The sequence below is a fragment of the Oncorhynchus nerka genome, linkage group LG8, assembly GCF_034236695.1.
Source record: "Oncorhynchus nerka isolate Pitt River linkage group LG8, Oner_Uvic_2.0, whole genome shotgun sequence".
NCBI classification, from domain to species: domain Eukaryota; kingdom Metazoa; phylum Chordata; class Actinopteri; order Salmoniformes; family Salmonidae; genus Oncorhynchus; species Oncorhynchus nerka.
In genome coordinates this window covers 30,876,088-30,896,699 of record NC_088403.1, presented here as the reverse complement: position 1 = coordinate 30,896,699, position 20,612 = coordinate 30,876,088, and the positions used below count along the sequence as shown (strand labels likewise).

Below are 20,612 nucleotides of genomic sequence, written 5' to 3'. Positions count from 1 at the left end.
GCATTGCATGCTTATGTTTCACCTGTTGGTCATCAGTCATGTTGCTACCATCCTCCTTCCTGTATCCTTCTGACCATAGTACGTCCAGCTGTCATAAATGTACGTATGGCCTTGGTTAATGTACTCTTTGGCATGTTACCCTTTCAGAAATAGAGTATGGCCTGGGTGTAATCTTCTCTTAATGTGCATGTCCATGCTACTTCAGCATGGCAACTACACCTATTTATATTTAATGCTTAGCTCCCACAGTGATAGTGGGGTGAACAGGCAGTGGCTTGGATGGTTGTTGTCCTTGATGATCTTTTTGGCATTCCTGTGACATCGTAGATGTCCTGTAGATGTCCTGGAGGGCAGATAGTTTTCCCCCGGTGATGCATTGTGCAGACCTCACTACCCTCTGAAGAGCCTTCCGGTTATGGGCGGAGCAGCTGCCGTACCAGGCGGTGATACAGCCCGACAGGATGCTCTCGATTGTGCATCTGTAAAAGTTTGTGAATGTTTTTGGTGACAAGCCAAATTTCTTCAGCCTCCTGAGGTTGAAGAGGCGCTGCTGCACCTTCTTCACCACGCTGTTTGTGTGGGTGGACCATTTCAGTTTGTCCGTGATGTGTACACCGAGGAACTTAAAACTCTCCACCCTCTCCACTACTGTCCCGTCAATGTAGATAGGGGGCTGCTCCCTCTGCTGTTTCCTGAAGTCCACGATCATCTCCTTTGTTTTGTTGATATTGAGCGTGAGGTTATTTTCCTGACACCACACTCCAAGGGCCGTCACCTCCTCCCTGTAGGCCGTCTCGTCCGGCTGTCATAAATGTACTTATGGCCTTGGCTAATGCACTCATGTTTGTTTAGCTTAATGGAATCTTGGGAATGTTACCCTACTCAGAAATAGCAAATGTACTGGGTGTCACCTTCTCGTCCTCTGGCCAATGTACTTATGTCCTTGCTACTTCAGCCTAGCAGCTGCACCTATTCATATTACATTAGCTCCCACATGGGGAGAACCGGTTGAAAGTTTCTGTCGGCTGAATGATCAACATCGGTTGAGCATTCCTACAGCATTTCCCTCCAGAAGCCTTGAGAAAGTTGTCCAGCTGTAATGCACACATAATGCAGGTGTATTGTGTGAGGGTCATTATAATATTATGTAGGGCCTTCCTTTGAACCCATAATGGTTCTGTTTACTACTCTAAGATTTCACAATACATGTATTGGATAATTACCCATAGAACAAGAAAGAGGTTGGGAAGGTGATCTAGAAGGCAAGTTTTCGACGATTCTTCACGAAACAATGGAGGAGGTTGACCACTGCACTTCCTGCTGGAGAGGACCGCTGATCAGGCAGTCTCTGTCTCACACACACACTTAAGCCCTTCACTCCTACATATTTGTTTCCTGTAACAGGGAGAGAGAGTGAAGTAAGCGCCTTGCACTGTTCTGCTCTGTGGCTTCTCTCTGTCTCGATCCTTCTCCAACTTCCAAGGAACACTGGTTTCTTTTGTACATTTTCTGATTGGTATTAAACCTCATGGAAATGTTGAATGAACTGGCAGTGTGGTGTGTTGCTATTCATTTGTATGAAGAGACATTTTTTATTTTATTTAATTTGTTCAAGTTAGTTAAGAACAAATGCTTAATTACAATGATGGCCTACCAAAATGCAAAAGACCTCCTGCAGGGACTTGGGGCTGGGATTATTTTTTACTTGTACTTTTTTTTTTTTAAATAAACAATTTAGGACAAAACACACATCACAACACTACATAAAGAGAGACCTAAGACAACAACATAGCAAGGCAGAAACACATGACAACACAGCATGGTAGCAACACATCATGACAACAACATGGTAGCAGCACAAAACATGGTACAAACATTATTGGGCACAGACAACAGCACAAAGGGCAATAAGGTAGAGACAACAATACATCACGCAAAGCAGCCACAACTGTCGTTCATAAGCCGTTCATGTAAGTATGTGTGATTCATACAGACTGATGGGTTGCAGTGTTGTAGAAAAAAAAGAGTTATTGTAGTCGAAAAAACTGTTAAGCATTCACCCAGGGTTTATTCAGTAATGACCTGCGCAGGGGAAACCTTTTCTGGACTTTCTTGGACACCTCTATTTTAGCTTATATCGGCAAGGAACATCTGGTTTGGAACAGTATTCTCTTTTCTGCAGAGTTTTCTTGGTGAGCTTATCTATTATATATTGTCACGTTGGTTCTAGTTCAACTTGGATAATAGCTAGCACACAGTACAGTTGTCTAACACAATTGTCATTACGCTTATTTATTTTCCTTCTGTGAGCATATCTTACATTGATCAACTCCAGAAATCGATGTATATGTAGATAGTGTAGGACCACACTCGCGTGTCTAGAGACAAATATGTGTATTAGTTTCCCTTTCCACAATGTCCTGCGGAGTCAACATTGTTGTTGTCAATGGATGGAATTTCACTATTGAATATGCTTTCGAAATATCTGTAGAGTCAAGAAAAGGTCACGTTTTCTATCTATAGATAATCATTCCTCCCATATTACTAAGCATTGGTGCAGTAATACATGACACAACGAAACAACTGGCTATTTGTTTGAGCTTGCTCAACGGTCAAATTATAGCAGGAAGAAACAATTATAAATGATAGCAAAAACAAAACTTAAAACCGCAGAGAAATTATAACGTATTTATGTTCATTAATAATTTGTCTTGTAATATTGGTTTTAGTTTTTAGTTATTTGCTTCAATAAATTACGGGTTAGAAAATATTGTTAATCAGTTGAAGGAGCAGAGAAAACTCTGGGGGCGTGGAACTCGAATCTGCTCGTACCAGCCACGCTCGCTCACCAGATACACATTTGAAGAAGTTCTAACAGAAGAAAGGAGTGTTTTTGGCAGTAATGCGCCATAACGTTGGATGCCAACCGCTGATAAACCCTACAGACGAAGAGTGTAGTTGTTGATTGCTAAATCTCGGTTGGGAATATGCATGTTTACCGTTGATCTCCGGTATGTGTGAGGAGAGGAGCGGCGCGGCGCAGGCTTTCTGTAAGTATCCTGTGTCTATATTCTCTTAGGAAAATCCAATGGTTGACATTGAACAAACAATGCTGTCTATGTTGATCAGTAGTTTATATTTGTGTAACAAAAGCATCGGATTTAAAGTTACGCAAAGTTATTAATTATCCAGGAGTTATCCAAGTAATATGAAGGACCGTTTAAATGTGTTTACTCGTCACTTTGTAACACATCTTATGGCAGCAATCAGCAGTAGAAACAATAACGATGTGAATCCCTAACACTGTTTCTGTAAAAAGCTGAGGGTTGGGGCTGGAGAAATGTAACCACTCTAAAATGTGTATATATAGCGCTATGGACTCAAGGACTGACCATCCATGATATAAAAATTATAGTTTTAACCAGGGGCGAAAATCTGATATCAACTTTGGAGAGGACAAGTACATACATTTTCTCAAGAGCAAGTGCTGTAACACATAGCCTACGTTGTATTATGTTAAATGTATATTGAGGAACCATAATTACTACTACTGGATAATTGATAGGTACAGTAGTTAACTGAAGGGTTGTCCCAACTTGTTCAAATGTTTAAATCATTATAATAATACTACTACTACTACTAATAGTTATAGCAGTGTTCCTTATCAGTCCAGTATGTATGCAGGTATTTGTATTTACGACCAGCAATACCAGTAGGTGGCAATAGTACTGTACACTGTATGGGTGCAGGTTTCGTAAATACAATGAACATGGTGTTATCTCGTCTAAAACACTTCATTGAGAACCATCACAAAGTCTCCGTGTTGAATTGACCTTTTTATTTGACTTTTTCTGATACATTCATATAGTCATTAAATATGTGCCACTGGCCTGACTATTACAATATCTTTACAAGAACAAAATGCTCAAAATCAGTACAATTCTAAAAGCGAAATAACTACTTCAATAAATAACCCAAACAAATCAAACAAATTATCCTTCAAAAATACTTATTTATTGTTTAGTCAGTGTCTCAACTCTTCAAACAGCAGCTATGGACAAGTATGTCACCCAAAGTATGCAATTTTAAATAACATCAAACAAATAATTAGTGTACTGTCATGTACTAAAAACTGAAAACGACAAAAAAAAGAACATATACTATACACCAGGGGTTCTCAAACAGGGGTCCCTGGTGTAATTGCAAGGGGTCCGTGAAATAAAAAAGTGTAAAAACCGTATTCAGCACAAGGATTCCAGTAACTTTACAAATAATAGAGGGGGGTGGAGGTCCCTGAGGACCACTCAAAAACTTTGCCCGCCTTGCCTCAAAATACACAGGGGTTCCAGTACCCCAAAAAGGTTGAGAACCACTGCTATACACACTACTGAACAAAAGAACCGAACAGATGTTTGCAGGTTTCAATGGATCCAACAAATTGCTGGCAGATATTTTCCCTCGAGATGATCCTGCCTTTGTGTACATTACAGACAACTACGCCGTTCAGTCTCTCTTGGTCCATGCTGGCCCCTAGCCAAGTCTTTAACCTGTGGAGTGCACTGAAACTCCTCTCAGCCTCACATGAAGGCACTGGCACCACAAACAAAATTCTGATCAGCACCTCAACTTGGTCAACCAACCCCCGCACCTCCATTGAAAGCCTCCTGAGGACCTCTGCTGCCTCTCCACTGCTGCTACAGGGGTATTTGTTGCGAAAGAGAGGCAACTGCACTGAAAGAGAATCTATGTTTAGCTCAGGGTACTGATCTAGAGACTCATCCAACTCCCCCGTGAGAAGCGTTCTTTCCAACTTTTGCAGGACGTTTAGACTGTCCTGGTCAAAACGGCCGCCCAAACTGAACCTCCACACCATCCAACACTTAAAAAATGCTGCCCTATAGTGATCCACTGCTTTGCCAGCAAAACATATTGAGTGTGTCTCAATGGATTTAATCAATGTTGTTGCTTTCTCATACAGTGGAAGGTAGCTTTTGTCATTTCTGCTGTTTACCACACGTGCTGGATAACTGGACACTGATTGGATTTAGCTGGTGTGCTGTTACAGTTACACAGTGGCGGTGGGTTTGGCTGTTTTGATGTGCTGTTACAGTTACACAGTGGCGGTGGGTTTGGCAGTTTTGATGTGCTGTTACAGTTACAGTGGCGGTGGGTTTGGCTGTTTTGATGTGCTGTTACAGTTACACAGTGGCGGTGGGTTGGCTGTTTTGATGTGCTGTTACAGTTACACAGTGTTTTGATGTGCTGTGGGTTTGGCAGTTTTGATGTGCTGTTATGTGCTGTTACAGTTACACAGTGGCGGTGGGTTTGGCTGTTTTGATGTGCTGTTACAGTTACACAGTGGCGGTGGGTTTGGCTGTTTTGATGTGCTGTTACATTTACACAGTGGCGGTGGGTTTGGCTGTTTTGATGTGCTGTTACAGTTACACAGTGGCGGTGGGTTTGGCTGTTTTGATGTGCTGTTACAGTTACACAGTGGCGTTTTGATGTGGGTTTGGCTGTTTTGATGTGCTGTTACAGTGGCGGTGGGTTTGGCTGTTTTACACAGTGGCGGTTTGGGTTTGGCTGTTTTTGATGTGCTGTTACAGTTACACAGTGGCGGTGGGTTTGGCTGTTTTGATGTGCTGTTACAGTTACACAGTGGCGGTGGGTTTGGCTGTTTTGATGTGCTGTTACAGTTACACAGTGGCGGTGGGTTTGGCTGTTTTGATGTGCTGTTACAGTTACACAGTGGCGGTGGGTTTGGCTGTTTTGATGTGCTGTTACAGTTACACAGTGGCGGTGGGTTTGGCAGTTTTGATGTGCTGTTACAGTTACAATGGCTTTTCTCCAGTTCCTAAATCCTGCACTAATGAAGGCAGCATCTGCTCTTTGGCCAAAAGATGGCTGGCATGAAAACCCTTGGCTACAGTGAAAACACAACACCCTTTTGTTGATGGATTATAAGGTAGCCAGGGGAAATCGCGAAACCATCTCTCTTGAAACGTCAACACTCTGTTGGCCAGAGTTTGCAGTCCCCTAAATTATGGATGTGGCTGATATGGTTTTGTGCCATCACTGAGGTAACCGCACAATGCTGTGCCACTGTCCCCTATACTGGTGCTGCTGGCAACAAGGTTGACACCTGGTCCTGCCGTGGCTGTGACACTGTCCTCTGAAGTCTCTCTCCCTGGCTCTTTCCCTTTCATCACCCTCACTGCCTCACAGTCTGTCTCCTAGAAAATAAATAAGGTGTTTGCCGTACTCCTAACTACCAGTACCCAAAACTACACAATTCATCACAACAGCAACACCATTGCCTTAAACTGGTGACTGAACTAAGATTTGTTTAAGTTGAGAGTGGGGGTATCCATGGCATTTTCCAATTATGTCCCTATTTTACAAGTCTAAAAAAGAGAGAATCTTTCATAATGTTGCCAAACAAAGACTCAACAAACATACCTGAGACTCCCTGTCTCTGCCAGTCTGTCCCTGCCAGTCTTTCCCTGCCCATCTGTCCCCAGCTCTGCTGTCTGTGTGCCACCTGTCCCCAGCTCTGCTGTCTGTGTGCCACCTGTCCCCAGCTCTGCTGTCTGTGTGCCACCTGTCCCCAGCTCTGCTGTCTGTGTGCCACCTGTCCCCAGCTCTGCTGTCTGTGTGCCACCTGTCCCCAGCTCTGCTGTCTGTGTGTCACCTGTTCCCTGCTCTGCTGTCTGTGTGCCATCTGTCCCCAGCTCTGCTGTCTGTGTGCCATCTGTTGCCTGCTCTGCCTAATGACATCATTGTGAAACATTGCCATTAGCATTTCACGTATTTCTTATGAACATTTGACCAACTAGTCTTTGAGATATTAGCGCTACTAGCGTTCTTACTTTGCGTTTTGGTGTGCTGAAAAATACTCTGATGTCTGTCTTTTATCTGTGTGGGAGTAAATGAGACACATAGATAACACAGAGGTATAGGACAGTTGGACCCACTAAAGACAGAGGAGACACATAGTCTGCTGATCCTAGATAACCACACGAGGAGAAGGCGACACATAGGCGCCTAGTACAGCTGGACACACTAAAGACAGAGGAGACACAGTCTGCTGATTCTAGATAACCACACGAGGAGAAGGCGACACATAGAGGTATAGGACAGTTGGACACACTAAAAACAGAGGAGACACATAGTCTGCTGATCCTAGATAAGAACACACATACAAAAGAACGCATTAAGCTAAGTGCAGGGCCAAAGCATAGGCCTATAGAATAGAGGAATGTATAGTATTTTTAGGACAAAGCAAGGGTCTTGCCACCATTACAATCTGACGGAAAGCAGATATGGGCGTTATTGGGCGTGAACAAGCAGGAAGCCTGAACTAAAAAGATAATGGTAGGCAGAAGATTTAGGGGAAGTATGTTTATCTGTATGTTTATCTATATGTGTATAATACAGGAGCCGGGGCTCTGGGAAGCGGTGTGTGTTCCGCGGACCACTCCGGCTTACTATACTTTATTAAAAGCCTATTTGATTTCACAAGTTCTTGTAAGCGTTATATTTGGACCGATTTTCCACGACATCTGCCATTTTTCTACCTGGCTGGCTACACACACACAAACACAGTGTGCAGGTTATTTACAATAGGGGATGGACTTCTATCATCTATTATTTTCTATATGGGCTTCAATCTAAAAGGTAGCTAGCTAGTCAGCTAGCAAATGTGAAACGGATTGCAGTGACAAGGGTTGACAGCTGTATGAGTTCACCATTTACACAGCGTATGCTGCAACCTTTTGTAATTTTAATATAGTTTATGTTTTACATTGGCTTCCAACATTAGCTGAATTTGCAGAGCTAGCGAGCACAAATTCAGTTTCTGTGGTGTTTGCTATAGCTTTGCTATCGTCAGTTTACTCCGAGATCGGCACACATGTGCTTCAAAGTCCCCTACCAACAATTTAGCTTTTGCAACGAGACCATTAAATATATTTAAGACAATGGAAGAAGAGAGTGTAGTTATGTTCAGTTTAAGGAAGCAAGGAAGGAAGCAAAATTATGTGGATATATTGAAGCAACATCTCAAGACATCAGTCATGAATTTAAAGCTTGGTCGCAAATGAGTCTTCCAAATGGACAATGACCCAAAGCATACTTCTAAAGTTGTGGCAAAAGGGCTTAAGAACAACAAAGTCAGGATATTGGAGTGGCCATCAAAAAGCCCTGAGCTCAATCCCATAGAAAACTGGTGGGCAGAACTGGAAAAGCGTGTGTGAGCAAGGAGGCTTTACAAACCTGACTCAGTTACACCAGCTCTGTCAGGAGGAACGGCCCAAAATTCACCCAACTTATTGTGGGAAGCTTGTAGAAGGCTACCCAAAATGTTTGACCCAAGTTAAACAATTTAAAAGGCAATGCTACCAAATACTAATTGAGTGTATGTAAACCTTTGACCCACTGGGAATGTGATGAAAGTAATAAAAGCTGAAATAAATCATTCTCTACTTTCATTTCACATTCTTAAAATAAAGTGGTGATCCTAACTGATCTAAGACAGGGAATCTTTACTCTGATTAAATGTCAGGAATTGTGAAAAACTGTGTTAACTTCCGACTTCAACTGTATCTCCAGGGGCGCAACTTTGGTTTAAGAATTGAGGGGAACATCATTTTTTTATATCCAGTCAGATAAACAATCCAAACAGCCTACCCGACCACTCTGAGGCATCCACATGGTCCTAAAGCACACCGTTGCCTCATTTTGTATCACATTCCAATGATAAAACTGGGGGGGACAAAAATGCAATTTTAGAATGTGTGGGGGGTGGCATGTCCCCAGTGAAAGTTGCACCCCTGCATATCTCTCTGGTATATGACATCAGCAGCATAAAATACATTTTTGGAATCAAAGTTGTGCTGTGCTCACATGAACAGGAAGGTGGCTCGGCGGTCCTTCTTGTGGTCAAAATTTGTCGTAACTTTGTCATCAAAGTCTTGCGTTCTCTGGATTTATGGTGCTTTCAAGACAACTGAGAACTAAAAAAAACTACGTTGAATCATGACGTCGGTGATCTTCAGGATGGAGCTCTGGAAATAGACCCGAGTTCCTGAGTTGGATGACCTTTTAAAAATGTATTTTCTCAGTCTGAGAGTTCTTGAACTCACTGAAGTCTGAGATTTCCCAGTTCTGAGTTTCCAGTTGTTTTGAATGCGGTAGAAGTCATGCTGGATTGAAAGCATGGCCAATGTATTGAAACTTTTCTGGCCCATGGTGTTGCGTGTGAATGTTTAACATTTTATCTTGTAAAAGATCTTGTAAAATCTAGACTTGGATGACACACCTTCTCCACCGAATAGCAGGCAGGGGAAGCAAAATAGGGATTGCTTTGCAAGGCTTGCAGTTAGCCACTGATCCCTTCCAAACCACTCATTGTTGAATTTGTGATTTCCAACTTGTTCTGTAATGTTTATGTCCAATGGCCGATGAGCACCAGTCTATAATTTCTCTTCATATGACAATGATTGAAAATGATTTGCCAGTAGATTGTCTACATGATTCACGATGATGACTGCTTGTCTAACTTGCTAGCGAAGATTTTGAAAGTATGATGTTGACATGATCAGTCCAATCAAAGCTATTGTAGATATTACGTGATTGATGGATGGGCACTTCTAATGTAAATCTGTGGCAGCACCAAAGGGGGCTTAAACTTTCAAACTCTCCCTGTAGATTTTGCAGGGACATACTGTCCCCATGAGTGACAGAACACTGAGCCAATCACGGTGCAAGAAAGCAAAAAGAGACCATGTTTGTTTGCGGCTTTATTAACTCAATATATACAGTTGAAGTCTGAAGTTTACATACACCTTAGTCAAATACATTTCAACTCAGGTTTTCACAATTTCTGACATTTTAATCCTAGTAAAAATTCCCTGTTTTAGGTCAGTTAGGATCATTAATATATTTTAAGAATGTGAAATGTTAGAATAATAGTAGAGTGATTTTATTTCAGCTTTTATTCCTTTCATCACATTCCCAGTGGATCAGAAGTTTACATACACTCAATTAGTAGTTGGTAGCATTGCCTTTTAAATTGTTTAACTTGGGTCAAACATTTTGGGTAGCCTTCCACAAGCTTCCCACAATAAGTTGGGTGAATTTTGGCCCATTTCTCCTGACAGAGCTGGTGTAACTGCGTCAGGTTTGTAGGCCTCCTTGCTCACACATGCTTTTTCAGTTCTGCCCACAAATTTTCTATAGGATTGAGGTCAGGGCTTTGTGATGGCCACTCCAATACCTTCACTTTGTTGTCCTTAAGCCCTTTTGCCAGAACTTTAGAAGTATGCTTGGGGTCATTGTCCATTTGATTGACCCATTTGCGACCAAGCTTTAACTTCCTAACTGATGTCTTGAGATTTTACTTCAATATATCCACCAAATGTTCCTTTCCCATGATGCCATCTATTTTGTGAAGTGCACCAGTCCCTCCTGCAGCAAAGCACCCCCACAACATGATGATGCCACCCCCATGCTTCACGGTTGGGATGGTGTTCTTCAGCTTGCAAGCGACCCCCTTTTTCCTCCAAACATAACGATGGTCATTATGGCCTAACTGTTCTATTTTTGTTTCATCAGACCAGAGGACATTTCTCCAAAAAGTACGGTATTTGTCCCCATGTGCAGTTGCAAACCGTAGTCTGGCTTTTTTATGGCTATTTGGAGCAGTGGCTTCTTCCTTGCTGAGCGGTCTTTCAGGTCATGTCGATATAGGACTTGTTTTACTGTAGATATAGATACTTTTGTACCTGTTTCCTCCAGCATCTTCACAAGGTCCTTTCGTGTTGTACTGGGATTGATTTGCACTTTTCGCACAAGTACGTTCATCTCTAGGAGACAGATCTCCTTCCTGAGCGGTATGACGGCTGCGTGGTCCCATGGTGATAATACTTGCGTACTATTGTTTGTACAGATGAACGGGGTACCTTCAGGCATTTGGACATTTTTCCCAAGGATGAACCAGACTAGTGGAGGTCTACAATTTTTTTTCTGAAGTCCTGGCTGATTTGTTTTGATTTTCCCATGATGTCAAGCAGAGGCACTGAGTTTGAAGGTAGGCCTTGAAACACATCCACAGGTACACCTCCAATTGACTCAAATTATGTCAATTAGCCTATCAGAAGCTTCTAATGCCATAACATAATTTTCTGGAATTTTCCAAGCTGTTTAAAGGCACAGTCAACTTAGTGTATGTAAACTTCTGACCCACTGGAATTGTGATACAGTGAAATAATCTGTCTGTAAACAATTGTTGGAAAAATGACTTGTGTCATGCACAATGTAAATGTCCTAACTGTCTTGCTCAAACTATAGTTTGTTAACATTACATTTGTGGAGTGGTTGGAAAACGAGTTTTAATTACTCCAACCTAAGTGTATGTAAAGTTCTGACTTCAACTGTATTCAGTACCAGTCAAAAGTTTGGACACACCTACTCATTCCAGGGTTTTTCTTTATTTTGACTATTTTCTACATTTTAGAATAATAGTGAAGACATCAAACTGTTTAACAGATATGGAATCATGTAATAACCAAAAAAGTGTCAAACAAATAATAACAAATCTACAAAGTAGCCACCCTTTGCCTTGATGCGTACTCTTGGCATTCTCTCAACCAGCTTCACATGGAATGCTTTTCTAATCATTTTAAAGGATTTCCCACATGCTGAGTACTTGTTGGCTGCTTTTCCTTCACTCTGCAGTCCAACTCATCCCAAACCATCTCAATTGGGTTGAGGTTGGGTGATTGTGGAAGCCAGGTCATCTGCTGCAGCACTCCATCACTCTCTTTGGTCAAATAGCCCTTACACAGCCTGGAGTTGTGATGGGTCATTGTCCTGTTGACAAACAAATGATAGTCAGTCCCACTAAGAGCAAACCAGATGGGATGGTGTATCGCTGCAGAATGCTGTGGTAGCCATGCTGTTTAAGTGTGCCTTAAAGTCTGCCCCACCCACCCTGAATGACGAGTTGACACTATTTAGTGTTTATTTATAGACTTTGGCGCGCAAAACAAGCGTGTATTTTGGGTTCTGATGGGGTACGACAGCTGAACTAAGCTCATGAGGAGATTGTATCTTTATTCAAGAAACAATCATCTGATATATTGAATCTATATTCTATTATTGTATCTATATTATATATATTGTATATATATCTATATTCAAGAATCAATATATTATACATTCTTTGTATACAAAATTTGATGTAGCAACTGCTGAATATGGATAATAATGCCTCATATTTTGGTGGTGTTTTTAATGTTAATGTCATTGCCCCTTGTTAGGTTCTAATTCTCTGAGTAAATAACTCAACGGACACTGTGAAATCTGAACCAAGTTTAATTCTTCCCAGAGAGTCAATACAGCTGCTTTAGACAAAAGCATTTTCACACAAGCACTGATATTTAACCATTTCTCCTAGGCTGAGTCTTCTCCTACCCATCTGAACAAACATTATCTCTACTGCTTGGCAGGTAACGAGGTGATACGTGCCATACACTTTTATTTCTCCCTTAACCTCTTCTCGGGACGCTTGCGTCCCAACTAGAGCTCTGGAAATGCAAATGTACTACGCTAAATGCTAATAGTATTAGTTAAAACTCAAAAGTTCATTAAAATACACATGCAGGGTATCGAATTAAAGCTACACTCGTTGTGAATCCAGGCAACAAGTCAGATTTTTAAAATGCTTTTCGGCGACAGCATGAGAAGCTATTATCTGATAGCATTCACCAATACACTACAACACAAAAGCACAGCAGGGGACGTAAACAAAATAATTAGCATTTCGGCGTTACACAAACCGCACAATAAAATAGAAAACAGTCATTACCTTTCACCATCTTCTTTGTTGGCACTCCTAGATGTCCCATAAACACTATTGGGTCTTTATTTCGATTAAATCGGGCCATATAAAGCCAAGATATCGTTATATGTAGACTGTGTGATAAACGAAAAAAACAGCCATTTCACAACGTAACGTCATTTTTTAAAATTCAAAAAGTAGACGATAAACTTTCACAAAACACTTCGAAATACGTTTGTAATGCTACTTTAGGTATTAGTAAACGCTAATAAGCGATAAAAATCATCCGTAGGCGATGTAAAAATCATTAGCTGTCGTCTTGGAAAAAATTTCACGAGAGAGCTCTTCCAGAATGATCTGGGCGGAGACTGGAGGTAAGTGGTTCCCCTGTTTCGGTTCAACCAAGAATCAAAGATGATTCAATTCACAAGACTCTAGACAACATGGGGATGCTGTGGGAGTTGAATGCTCGGTCTTATCTAATTCGGCTCACTGTGAACAATTGCTGGAAGTGGCGCAAGGATATTTATTTCCATTTTCTGTGATCAGGTTTTCCTGCGCTTTCCGATGTAACGCACGTTATGTTATAGCCACAGTCGTGATTTAACCAGTTTTAAAAACGTCCGAGTGTTTCCTATCCACACATTCTAACCATATGAACGTACTATATTCCTGGCATGAGTAGCAGGGCGCTGAAATGTTGCGCGATTTTTAACAAAATGTTCAAAAAAGTAGAGGGTAGGAGCAACAGGTTAACGTGACCTGACCTGATCTTGACCCCCCTTCATCACTAATCCATGGCTCTCTCCACTTATCAATGCTTGCCACATATGATCGCATTCCCTGATCCATTTCCCTCTCTCCTTCAGTGACATGAATAAGTATATTTCATATTCTCAGAACCCAACACACTACATTTACAACTATTATTAATTACTTCACCAGTAAGGATGTTAAGCACATTTTGTTGAGTATTATAATAGTGGTCTCCTTCATACACTTAAAGGAAATTGTATTTGTTTCATTAGTACATTATTGATATAGTACCAAAATGTTTTGCATGTCAGGAATCAAGTTTAAGATTTTTATATATATATACGCTGTGTATATATAAGAATTTGTTCTTAACTGACTTGTCTACCATATATATATATATAGATATAGAATCTGGGGACCCATATATATATGGGTCCCCAGATTCTATATCTATACCTATCTATATATATGGGGTAGGCAAGTCAGTTAAGAACAAATTCTTATTTACAATGACTGCCTACCCCAGCCGAACCTGGACGATGCTGGGCCAATTGTGCACCACCCTATGGGACTCCCAATCACAGCCGGAAGTGATGCATCCTGGATTTGAACCAGGGACTACAGTGATGCCTCTTGCACTGACATGCAGTAACTTAGACCGCTGTGACACTCGGGAGCCCCAACACAACTTTCGAAATAAGGCTGTATGATGCATTTAGCATAATATGATGCCAAATCAAACTTTATTTGCCACGTGCTGAATACAACAAGTGTAGACTTTACCGTGAAATGCTTACTTACAAACCCTTAACCAGTTCAAGAAGAATAAATTATTTACCAAGTAGGCTAAAATAAAAAAAAGTAATAAAATAAGAATAATGAGGATATATACAGGGGGCACCGGTACCTAGTCAGTGTGCAGGGGTACAGGCTAGTTGAGGTAATCTGTACATGTAGGTGGGGGCAAAGTGACTATGCATAGGTAACAAACAAAAAGCAAGTAACAGCAGTATACAAGAGGGGGGTCAATGTACATTTTCCGGTGAAATTTTTTATGAATTGTTCAGCAGCCTAATGGCTTGGGGGTAGAAGCTGTTGAGGAGCTTTTTGGTCCTAGACTTAGAGCTCCGGTAATGCTTGCCGTGCTGAAGCAGATAAAACATTCTATAACTTGGGTGACTGGAGTCTCTGACAATTGTATGGGCTTTCCTCTATTATATAGGTCCTGGATGGCAAGAAGCTTGGCCCCAGTGATGTACTGATGTACAATGCCGTTCGCACAACCCTCATGGTCAGATGCCGAGCAGTTTTAAGAATCTGGCGGCCCATGCCAAATCTTTTCAGTCTCCTGAGGGGGGGAAAGGTTTTGTCGTGCCCTCTTCACGACTGTTTTGGTATGTTTGGACTAGAAGTCGACCGATTTTATGATTTTTCAACGCCGATACTGATACCGATGTATTGGAGGACCAAAAAAAGCCGATGCCGATTTTAATTTTTTTGTTGTAATAATGACTATTACAACAATACTGAATGAACAGTAACTTAATATAAAATCAATTTAGCCTCAAATAAATAATGAAACATGTTCAATTTGGTTTAAATAATGCAAAAAAAGTGTTGGAGAAGAAAAAATGCAATATGTGCCATGTAAAAAAGCTAACGTTTAAGTTCCTTGCTCAGAACATGAGAACATACGAAAGCTGGTAGTTCCTTTTAACATTGTTACGCATGCCTCTATGAAGAGGGAACGCAACACCCTGCTACAACTAAACTCTCTGTGAAGTGAAAAAGGTATGGACTGTAGGTGCGAGTAAGAATGACAAGCAGAATGTGGTACCGTTTACAAGGACTTTATTCCTTTACACGGTAATATGGGGAAAAGGGGCTGGACGGAACCAAAGCAAAGAAAGTCAATCTCAAACCCCCCCCCTCCCTCCTATCTTACCTGCCTACCCACTACTTACCTAATTTAGCACCACCTGGTGCCCTAACCAAAATACAGGGGGTGGTCCGCCCAGGTCTTACCTAGTGTGCCTAGAGAGCGAATATGCTACGGGTATATGTATGCCCGCGGGCCTCTTGCCTAAGCACTCCCTAGGTGCCTTCCCCTTCCCCCCTGGGAACAAATGAAACAGAATATTAAACAATTTCACCAACAAACTAAGAAACAAAGGACATCAAAATAAGCTCTATCTGAGCAACAAACTCACAAAACATACCAACTCTCAGCAATGAACTCCCAGCAAAATCCACCTCTAGCAAAATCTCTCTGCAATGACCTCCCAGAAAATCTCTCTACAAAAAGATCTCCCTCCTGAACAGAACACTGGCTTTTATATAGCGTCAGAAGGAATGGGTAATTGGAGACAGCTGCGTCTTGACGAGGGGGCGGGGTCAGCTCTCCAATTAGCCATGGAGTCGACCAATCAGCTGCTTGAGGGATTTCAGGAAGCCATTTCCTGAAATAAACACATGCAAATATACAAACTACAATACATAAACTGGGGAACGTAACAACATGAGTCTTCAATATTCCCAGGTAAGAAGTTTTAGGTTGTAGTTATTATAGGAATTATAGGACATTTTCTCCGTATACCATTTGTATTTCATATACCTTTGACTATTGGATGTTTTTATAGGCACTTTAGTATTGCAAACGCACTGTTCCTAGGCCGTCATTGAAAATAAGAATGTGTTCTTTAACTGACTTGCCTAGTTAAATAAAGATTAAATAAAGGTGTAAAACAAAATGGCCAAATCGGTGTCCAAAAATACCGATTTCCGATTGTTATTATAACTTTAAATCGGCCCTAATTAATCGGCCATTCCAATTAATCGATCAACCTCTAGTTTGGACCATGATAGTTTGTTGGTGATGTGGACACCAAGGAACTTGAAACTCTCGATCCGCTCCTCTACAGCCCCTGTTCGGGGCCTGTTCGGCCCACCTGTTCCTGTAGTCCATGATCAGCTCCTTTGTCTTGCTCACATTGAGGGAGAGGTTGTTGTCCTGGCACCACACTGCCAATTCTCTGACCTCCTCCCTATAGTCCATCTCATCGTTGTCGGTGATCAGGCCTAACACTATTGCGTCATCAGCAAACTTAATGATGGTGTTGGAGTTGTGTTTGGTCACTCAGTCGTGGGTGAACAGGGACTACAGGAGGGGTTAAGTACACACCCCTGAGGGGCCCCAGTGTTAAGGATCAGCGTGGCAGACATATTGTTACCTACTCTTACCATCGATGAACAGCATTCTCACATAGTTGTTCCTTTTGTCCAGGTGAGAAAGTGTGGTGTGGATTGCATCATCTGTGGATTTGTTGGGGCGGTATGTGAATTGGAGTGGGTCTAGGGTGTCCAGGAGGATGCTGTTGATGTGAGCCATGACCAGCCTTTCAAAGCACTTCATGGCTACTGACGTGAGTGCCACGGGGCTGTAATCATTGAGGCAGGTAACCTTCGCTTGCTTGGGCACAGAGACTATGGTGGTCTGCTTGAAATATGCTGGTATTACAGACTTGGTCAGGGAGAGGTTGAAAATGTCAGTGAAGACACTTGACAGTTGGTCCGCCCATGCTTTGAGTACACGTCCTGATAATCTGTCTGGCCCCGCGGCTTTGTGAATGTTGACCTGTTTAAAAGTTTTTTTCACATTGGATACGGAGAGCGTTATCACACAGTCATCCAGAACAGCTGGTGCTCTCGTGCATGCTTCAGTGTTGCTTGCCTCGAAGCGAGCATAAAAGGCATTTGGCTCGTCTGGTAGGCTCATGTCAATGAGCAGCTCGCGTCTGGGTTTCCCTTTGTAGTCCGTAATAGTTTTTCAAGCCCTGCCACATCCGGCGAGCGTCAGAGCCGGTATATTAATCCTGTATTGACGCTTTGCTTGTTTGATGGTTCGTCTGAGGACATAGTGTGATTTTTTTTTTTTTATAAGTGTCTTGATTATTCTCCCGCTCCTCTAGCCTTTAGCTCGATGCGGATGTTGCTGTAATCCATGGCTTCTGGTTGGGATATGTACGTACAGTCACTGTGGCGACGACGTCATCTATGCACGTACTGATGAAGCCAATGACTGATGTGGTGTATTCCTCAATGCCATTGGCTGAATCCCGGGACATATTCCAGTCTGTGCTAGCAAAACAGTCCTGTAGTGTAGCATCCACATCTGACCACTTCAGTATTGAGCGAGTCACTAGTACTTCCTGCTTTAATTTTGGCTTGTAAGCAGGAATCAGGAGGATATAATGGTGGTCAGATTTTCCAAATGGAGTGCGGGGGAGAGCTTTGTATGCATCTCTGTGTGTGGAGTAAAGGTGGTCTAGGATTTTTCTTCCCTGGTTGTACTTGTGACATGCTGGTAAAAATTTGGTAAAACTGATTTAAGTTTCCCTGCATTAAGTCCCCGGCCACTAGGAGCGCCGCTTCTGTGTCAGCATTTTCTTCTTTGCATATGGCCTTTATAGAGTTTGTTGAGAGCGGTCTTAGTGCCAGCTTCGCTTTGTTGTGGTAAATAGACTGCTACGAATAATATAGATGAGAATAGTGTGGTCGACAACTTATCATAAGGTGCTCTACCTCAGGCGAGCAATACCTCGAGACTTCTTTAATATTAGACATCGCGCACCAGCTGTTATTGACAAAAACACTCACACCCCCACCCCTCGTCTTACCAGAGGTACCGTCTCTGTTCTGCCGGTGCATGGAAAATCCCGCCAGCTCTATATTGTCAGTTTCTTCTTTCAGCCACGTCTTGATGAAACATAGGATGTTACAGTTTGTAATGTCCCGTTGGTAGGATAGTCTTAATAATAGGTCATGTGAGCGTACCAAGTAATTAGGCGTCACTCTAAAGCGGGAAGGTGGAATAAACGAGTCAGGAAAAAGGTTTTTCTGATTGAACACGGTTCTATATTGAGAGTATTTTGTCAACAAAAACATTCAAACATAATCAATGAAAAATCTTCCAAGGAAAAACACACATCTTCTTCTCCAGATGAAACAAGAACACAATAGGATAATCTTTAAACTACAACAAACATAAATCACGGTTTTGTCACCGTCTTAGTGGTTCTTTCAGCACAGCTTCTCTCTCTCGGTGGCCATCTTCCAGAGATAGTTTCCCCTTCTCTCTTCTGGTTCCATTCTCTCTTTTATAGGGGAAGGAGAGTATCTCATTAGTACCGTCAGCTGTGCTTAATTGACTCTGGTTACCTTGTCTCCCAGGCTCTGTTGGGCAACTATCCATGAGCCCAGCCTGCCCTCTAGTGGTCCGTCCACATACCTTCCCCCCCAGGACCGAACCGGAGGGTCGGGCGCCAGACGCACCGTCTTGGTCGCGTCGGGACAGCGCGTCTGCATTCCCGTTCCTCGATCCGGCCCTGTGGATGACATGGAAAGAGAATGGTTGTAAAGACAAAAACCATCTGGCTATTCTGTTGTTATTGTTTCTCTTACCAGCCATCCACGTGAGGGGCGCATGGTCAGTAACTAATGCAAACCTCCGACCCAGTAGGTAGTACCGGAGATAATCGAGGGCCCACTTGATGGCTAAGGCCTCTTTCTCTACGGTCGCATACCTCTGTTCCCGATCGCTGAGTTTCCTACTAATGAAGAGAATCGGCTTCTCTGCTTCACCTTTACCCTGAGCTAGTACGGCCCCGAGCCCTGTATCCGAGGCGTCGACCTGCACAATGAACTCTTGTGAGAAGTCCGGAGCCTGTAGAACGGGATCAGAACACAGGCCATCTTTTAACAATTGAAAGGCCTCTTCCGTCTCGTCTTTCCACTCTACCTGGTTTGGCAGGTTTTTCCTGATGAGGTTTGTGAGGGGGTTGGCAATGGTTGCATATCCCGGGATAAAACGGCGATAATATCCTGTTATCCCTAAGAAGGCCCGAACGTCTCGCTTGGTCCGGGGTCGAGGCCAGTCACGAATTGCCCTGGTCTTCTCTGCCTGTGGGCGTATTTTCCCATTCCCCACGGTGTACCCCAGGTATTCCGCTTCGGACAAACCCAGGCAGCATTTATTTGGATTGGCTGTCAACCCTGTGGCTTCCAAACTCACGAGCACCGCCCGTAATCGCAGGAGGTGACTATCCCAGTCCTCGCTGTGGATGACCACATCGTCTATGTACGCCGCTGCATACTCTTGATGGGGCCGTAGAATGGCATCCATGAGGCGTTGGAAGGTTGCAGCGGCACCGTGCAGTCCGAAGGGCATCCTCACATACTGGAAAAGCCCCTCTGGAGTGGCGAAGGCAGTCTTTGGGCGATCCTCCGGAGCCACCGGCACTTGCCAATATCCCTTCATCAAATCCAGGGTAGTGATGAACTTGGCCTTTCCTAAGCGCTCCAAGAGTTCATCCACGCGGGGCATGGGATACGCATCGAATGTAGAGATGGCATTCACGCCCCTAAAGTCGTTGCAGAGTCTCATACTACCATCGGATTTGGGGACCAGGACTATGGGACTGGACCACTCACTCGTCGAGGGCTCGATCACGCCCATCCTCAACATCTCCCCTTATATAAGGGACAGTCTCTCCCGATCAATAATGGCACCTTCAGCTGCAGCACTTTCCCGGCCCTGACTGTACACCTTCCTTTTGGAGTGAGAATAGGCAGATTCACAGTGGGGTAATAGTGGGTGTCTCCATGGATACAGGATACGGCTACTTTGTCTGGTAGCAGTGTTGCGGAGGTCACCATCCGCTCCTCTACTAACGTAACCATACTTCCCGAGTCGAGAATAGCTACCACATCTTGTCCTTCGACTTGCACCGGAATCTCTGAGGCTGGGGCTATCTCTGCTAACCAACAGTGTTGATCCTGCCCCCTCAAAACGGGATGTGTGGGGGTAGGCAGTGATGACTCCGTGACCATGGGCTCATCCTTGCTAGGACATTGTGGGGCATAATGGTTGGGAGACTGACATTTATAACACCGACCCTGCTGTGTGGTGGCTGACTTCTCCCACCTCCGGGAGGGGCTTGGACATTTCGGTGGCGAG

At 43.0% G+C, this 20,612-nt stretch overlaps 1 protein-coding gene across 2 annotated transcripts in view; it reads left to right on the top strand.

The window, feature by feature from the left end:
* The first annotated feature begins 2,789 nt into the window (after positions 1-2,789).
* LOC115133125 (uncharacterized) overlaps positions 2,790-20,612 on the top strand; it is a 30,753-nt gene continuing 12,930 nt past the window's right edge. The window contains exon 1 of one of the 2 annotated variants that reach the window (XM_029666034.2): positions 2,790-3,050. The gene's annotated coding sequence lies outside the window, so the exon portion shown is untranslated. The remainder of the gene's footprint in view (positions 3,051-20,612) is intronic. The other variant, XM_065021681.1, reaches the window with a different exon arrangement.